Raw genomic sequence first — 7,047 nt, forward strand, 5'->3', positions numbered from 1 at the left:
GAACTAAAACCAATAATGTTTCAGATGTTGCAAATAGTAGGACAGTTTGGTGGACTACCCGCTAAAGATCCAATATTGCATCTATGACTTCTTCTAAAGGTTTGTGACTCGTTCAGGCAATAGGCTATTCCTAAAGACGCCTTGCGATTTAAATTGTTTCCATATTCTTTAAGAGATTGTGCGAAAGCATGGCTGAAGGCTTTGCTGTCGGGGATAGTGACATCATGGAATGATCTTTGCAGAGATTTTTGCTATGGTATAATCCACTAAACATGAATGCCAAGATTAGAAATGACATCACATCTTTTCTAAAGTTAGAGAATGAAACTTTATATGAAGCTTGGGAATGATTTAAAGGTTTAATTCGAAACTGTCCGATGCAGGATTTCAGCACTGGAATGAAATGGAAATATTCTGTAATGGGTTGAATGCACATACGAGAATGGTAGTTGATACATCCGCCATTGATACATTGTTGGATAAATCTTACAACGAAGCATATGATATTTTTGAAAGAATTGCCAATAATGACTATCAGTACCCTACTACAATAGTTGGGACGTATAAAAGAGCTGCTGGTACCATGGCTTGACGCAATCACTTCGTTGAAAGACCATGTATCTTCTTTAGCTAATATAATTAAAACAATGAAAAATCCGACTGTAGTCCAAGAGATGAAATCAACTGAACTGTCATGCGTTTATTATGGCGAAGATCATGTGTTTGATGAATGCCTATTGAACCCAGTATCGGTATACTACATGAGTAATTTTAACTGAAATAATAATCACTATTCCAACACTTACAATTCGGGGAAGAAGTAGCATCTTACTTTTAGTTTGAATAATCAAGGTGCGGAGAGTTCACACAATGTTGCAAGACAAAATATCCACAATGCATCGCCCGGTTATAATCATCCTATGCTGAAGCAAAATGCTCAACAAGGCCAGCTATCATCTTCTAATTCTATTGAATCTTTGTTAAAGTAGTATATGACCAAAAATGATGTTATGATTCAGAGTCAGGCTGTATCTCTCTAAGCTCTTGAAAATCAAGTGGGGCAAATAGCGAATGCTCTAAATTCAAGGCCACAAGGAGCATTGCCAAGTGATACTAAAATTCGAGAACCCAAGGGAAGGAGCAGTGCAAGGCCATCACTCTTAGAAGTGGGACTCAGTTGGATGAAGTTGTTTAAGATGCCACGGCAAAGAAAGACAAATCCAGCTGCAATCAGGAAAAGATCTCAAAACTTACTGAACATTAAACAACACCTGAAAAGGATGCATAGAGAAATGTTGTGACAAAATCAGATTATGTTGCCAACAAAAATGCCACAGTAAAATAATATTAACAACCTGAAGGATGACCACCTTTACCTTTTCCTCAGCGATTCCAGAATTCTAAATAGGATATTTAGTTTAAAAGGGTTTTAAATGTTTTAAAGAAACTCCACATCAACATACCGTTAGTGGAAGCTTTGGAGCAAATGTTCAATTATGTGAAATTTATTAAAGATATACTGTTGAAGAAGCGTAGAGTGGGAGAGTTTGAGACTGTTTCTCTCACTAAAGGGTCCACAACAATGTTGATGTATAAACTACCTCCATAGTTGAAGGATCTATAGAATTTCACTATTCCCTATTCAATTAGAAATCATTATGTTGGTAAGGCATTATGTGATTTAGGAGTGAGTATAAATCTAGTGCCTATGTCTATTTTCAAAAAGCTAGGAATAGGGAATGCAAGACCTACTATGGTGACTTTGCAATTAGCTGATCGATCCTACGCTCATTCGTAAGGTAAAATTGTAGATGTGCTGGTAAGAGTATATAAATTTATCTTCCCTGCTGATTTATTTATTTTAGAATTTGAAGCTGATCAAAATGTCTCAATTATTCTTGGAAGACCGGTCCTGCTACTAGCAGAACTCTAATTGACTATAGAAAGGTGAATTGACCATAAGGATAAAAGATCAACATGTTACTTTTAATATTTTTGATGCTTTGAAATGTGTAGACAAAAATGAAGAATGTCACACCATTGGTTTGATTGAAACAATAGTAGAAGAATTCACCAGAATTTGCCATAGTAATTCTAATAGTAACGAAGACTCATTAGAAAGGATTAACAAAGACTAATTTTTCTATTAGCCTTGTGTAGACTAACTAGTGTCACCTAGTTCTGGTTAACATTTCTCTTCATTGTAGATTCTTGATAGACTACCAGTTAGATCATTTGAGAAATCATTAGTTTCGGGTGAACCTCGATGGACTTAACCATCTCAGGCTTTCTTCTTACCCATGGACCCTTTAAATTAGGTTCCAATCAATCATCTATTATAATCCCCAATTCAGGTTTATTCGCCAAATCCTATGGACTCATACCGATGGATTCTCTATAACTCACATAGTTAATCTTTGTTATGAGAATTACATGTAACTTCAGCCTTTTCTACTCAATTTTCTTATCCTTACATTTTGGCGAATTCCTAAGCTACCTCATTTATGCGCATTCTCAGATGTTCTATATTCTTTCGATCATGCTACCTTCTGTGCGAGTTGAACCTTGACCTCCCTTGCCTTGCCTTGTGTTAGATTTCAAGGTCAATCATTTTTGCACATTTTACCTGATGCCATAGCCGAACTATGGTCTTACTCAGTATGAACCCATGTTTATTGTCCTAGCGAACTCTTATTGGTTGCCACAGTTGACTTATGGTCTTACACCGTGTAATCCTTGTGTTTGCTATCCTATTAGACTCTATTGATAGCCATACTTGAACTATAGTCTTACACCTCGTAATTCCTATGTTTACTGTCCCAACGAACTCTATTGGTCACCATAGTCAAACTATGGTCTTAAACCTAATACTTCTTGTGTTTTCTGTCCTAACAGACCCTATCAATCTTTATAGCCAAGCTATGGTCTTACACTCTAAACCTCTTTGAGGTGTCGTTTGAAAGACCTTCTGCAGTCGCGGTGTCGCCCCATAGAACCTACTGACCGCCATTGTGGTGTTGCTCTATGGAACCTAATAATCATCGTCATGGCATCAATCTAGCGAGCTAGTCAATATCATTCCTTCTCATATTTATCCTTGATGCTTGAACATCGCAGTGTCTCCTCCGCAAGGCACGGAGTTTCACACACCACATTTTTCACTCACCAACACCAATGGTGGAATATTAACGAAAAATTTCATTTTCCCTATCCATCCACCCATGTTTCCATACCGCATTACTTAAAACCTTGATGCTCGAACACCGCATGTCCTCATCACAAGCCCCGGAGCTTTGCACACTACAATTTGCACTCAGCAACACTGGATGATGGTATACAAAAACACCATTTCCTAAATCCTAACTTCATCTATCACATAAAAAATCTCCCTTCCGTATTCCATTATTATAATAATATAATACATGTAATTCATGCAAAGTAGATACTTAGCACATGACATAAAGTATGCCACATATTCCACACCATGCATTATCATCATCTTTACAGGTACTCACAACCTTGAACAAAATTATGCATTCACATCATGCTCAGTCATACCATTGCACACAACGATAGACTCAACAACCCAGAATAGTCACAACACAAAATAATTCAATGACTTAATCTGATCAAACATATAAAACAAAGTGCAAAACTCACATTGCTTCCTTATTCTTGATGGCTTAGCTTGTCCAAATGCCAAAGCCTCCTTTGTACTTATAGCAGTTCCTCAATTTCCTATTCCCAAACTTAAATTCTTACAACAACTGCAACATGCAAGTCTTTCTTCAGCTACCTCATCTTCTACTTCGAAGCGATCAAAGAATATGGTGTTACAACAAGGAAAATTGGTAAACAGAATTGAGAAGAATTCTATCTTCCACACACCTACATTTACATATATATATATATATATATATATATATATAAAACCCAAGTTGGCATGGTTTCCTTAGTCCTTTATAGCTAATCACTACTAATCATTTTGTCTATCACTATGGAACCAACCGGTTCCATCCTGACTAAACCAGAATTCAGATCCAACAAATCACAGTTCAACCACTAAAATTTCTAAATTTCCCAATGGTATCTGACAGTTTGTTAATCCTTTCTATTTAATCCTAAATTTCTCTAAAATTTGGGTCAATAAAGATAATTGGGTGTTACATAGTAAGGTATAGTTCAGTATCAAGGGTTATCCTGGTACTGTACCAGTGTCAATTATACCCTACCACATGGCACCGAAGGAACTCAGTGAGTTGAAAGTTCAGTTCTAAGAATTGTTAGATCGGGGGTTCATCTGACAGAGTGTGTCATTTTGGGGAGCATCAATTTTTTTTGTGAAGAAGAAGTATGGTACCTTGAGGCTATTTATTGATTATCAACAGCTAAACAAGTTGACCATCAAGAATAAGTACCCTTTACCTAGGATAGATGATTTGTTCGACCAATTTCGGGGAGCGACTGTTTTCTCGAAGATAGATCTAAGATCTAGATATTAATTATTAGCTTGAGGTGAATGAGTTAGATATTAAAGACAAATTTCAGAACCCGATATGTTCATTACGAGTTTTTGGTTATGTAGTTTAGGTTGACTAATGTACCTGCAGCATTTATGGATATGATGAATCGAGTCTTCCACTTGTATTTAAACCAATTTGTAGTTTTGTTTATAGATAAAATTCTTGTGTATCTCCGTATCGAGCATGATCATGATTTACACCTACGAATTTTTCTTCAAATTTTGCGAGAGAAACAGTTATTTGCTAAGTTGAGTAAGTGTGAGTTTTGGTTGAAGGAGGTGATGTTTTTGGGTCATATTGTGTCTACTGATGGAATGTAGGTTCTCCGCCATAGCTGTACCCTTTACGAAACTACTTCAAAAAATATGGTTTTCGATTGGATGGACGAGCAACAAAAGAGTTTCGAGAAGTTTAAGGCAGTTTTAACTGAAGCTTCGGTGTTGATTCAAACAGATTTCGGGAAAGAGTATGTGGTAGATAGTGGCTCTTGGGTGTGATTTAAAGTAAGACTGTAGGGTTGTGGCCTTTTTCTTGGGACAGTTGAAGCCGCATGAACGTAATTACCTGGTTCATGATTTAGAGTTAGTAATAGTGGTCTTTGCCTCAAGATTTGGCTCCACCATCTGTATGCTGAGAGGTGTGTCTTCTACAACAGTCAAAAGTTTCTTAAGTATCACGTTACCCAGAAGGATTTGAACTTGAGACAGAGGCATTGTATTGAGTTGCTTAAGGATAATGATTGTGTGATTGAGTATGACCCCGATAAAACAAATGTTGTTGCTTATGCTTTGAGCCAGAAATCAATGACCGAGCCGTGAGCTATGTTTTCACATCTTAGTGTGATTGATGATGGTGGTTTGTTGGCTAAACTTCAGGTAAAGCTATCTTTGTCACAGCAGATTAAGGAGAGGCAGATGGTTGATGATAGTTTGGTGAAGAATATCCGACATGTTGGGGAAGGTGATGGAGGAGATTTCAAGTCGAATTCAGATGGTATTCTGAGTTTCCAGGAGAAACTATGCGTGCTTGTTGATAAGGAGCTTAGGCATGCGATTCTGACCGAGGTGCATAGTATCACATATGCTATGTATCTTGGTAGTAATAAGATGTATATGGGATCTTATAGAGATGTATTGATGGCCCGGATCGAAGCGAGACGTGACAAAATTTTTATCGAGGGTAATTAGCTTGTCAGCGAGTGAAGGCAGAGCATCAAAACCCTTCAGGTTTATTTAAATCGATTAAGATTCCAGACTGGAAATGAGAAAGGATTACTACGGACTTTGTCTTGGGTTTGCCTCTGACCCCTACAAAGAAGGATGCAATTTAGGTTATAGTTGACTGGTCTTTCAAGAGAGTGTATTTCTTAGCGGTGCGTACGATCTTTAAGAAGAACTGTATATAGTAGAGATAGTGTGACTTCATGATGTGCCAATTTCTGTGATTTCTAACAGGGATCCACGATTTACTTCGAGGTTTTGAAGGAGTATTCAAGAAGCTTTGGATTCGAAACTTAATTTTAGTACGACTTATCATCCTCAGATAGATGGTCAGCTGAAAAGGGTGATTTAGGTCTTAGAGGATATGTTGCGTAGCTATGTCATTAAGTTCAGTAGTAGTTGGGAGTAATATCTGCCTTTAGCAGATTTTGCTTACAACAACATTTTTCAGATAAGTATTCAAATGGCACCGTTTGAGGCATTGCATGGGAAGAAGTGTAAGACTTCTTTGTGTTGAGCTGAGATATATGATAAACAAATTGTAGGTCCATATCTGAGTTGGGAGATTGAGGAGAAGGTGAAATTGGTTTGTGAGAGACTGAAGGCTACTTCAAATAGGTAGAAATCTTATGCAGATTTAAAATGTCGTGATATCGAGTTTCAAGTCGGAGATCGAGTGTACAACCTGTTTTTCAGTGGTGTCAAAAACAGTTGTTTTAAGGCCACCAAATCAGACGAGTAAGTTTGTAAATAATACTATTTAATATTTAAAAGTGAAACATGGTTTTTAAAAGGTTTTTGAATTGATAATTTATGTTATTCAAGCGATTCATTAAGTCCGAGTGGTATGACCCTAAGGTCAAGTGGTTTTAGAAAATGAGGTATCAGGACCGTTTCTATAAACTGAGCCATAAATATTTCTATAAATATTTACAGAGTGTCATTAAGGTGGTATTAAGGCTTCGTTAAAATATTTTAGAGTTTTGATAGTTAATTATGCAAAAAAGACTAAATTGTAAAAGTTGAAAAAGTCAATCGCTATTAGTTTAAAGGTGTTAATGGCTTAAAGAATTATAGTTGGATGACCTTAATGGGTAATTTACCCATACCTAAAATAGTGGGACGGTTGGATGCTTTAAATTTTTTAAATTTTATATGTTTTATAAGTTAATTTATTATTATTAATAAAGTGAAAAGGTTAATAAAGTAAGAATAATTCAAAAGTGTCCATCTTCAACATTAAGCTTTCTTTGTTTAAATCGAAAGCCATGGATATGGTGAAGTGAGGTTTTTGTGCATGTAAG

At 36.5% G+C, this 7,047-nt stretch overlaps 1 non-coding gene across 1 annotated transcript; it reads right to left on the reverse strand.

Annotated features, from left to right (window-relative positions):
• Positions 1 to 282: 282 nt before the first annotated feature.
• LOC128289975 (small nucleolar RNA R71) lies at positions 283 to 388 on the reverse strand. The gene has a single exon (XR_008279614.1). It is a non-coding gene; the product is annotated as a small nucleolar RNA R71 (small nucleolar RNA).
• Positions 389 to 7,047: the final 6,659 nt, after the last annotated feature.

This window comes from Gossypium arboreum, chromosome 2 (assembly GCF_025698485.1).
Source record: "Gossypium arboreum isolate Shixiya-1 chromosome 2, ASM2569848v2, whole genome shotgun sequence".
Lineage (NCBI taxonomy): Eukaryota > Viridiplantae > Streptophyta > Magnoliopsida > Malvales > Malvaceae > Gossypium > Gossypium arboreum.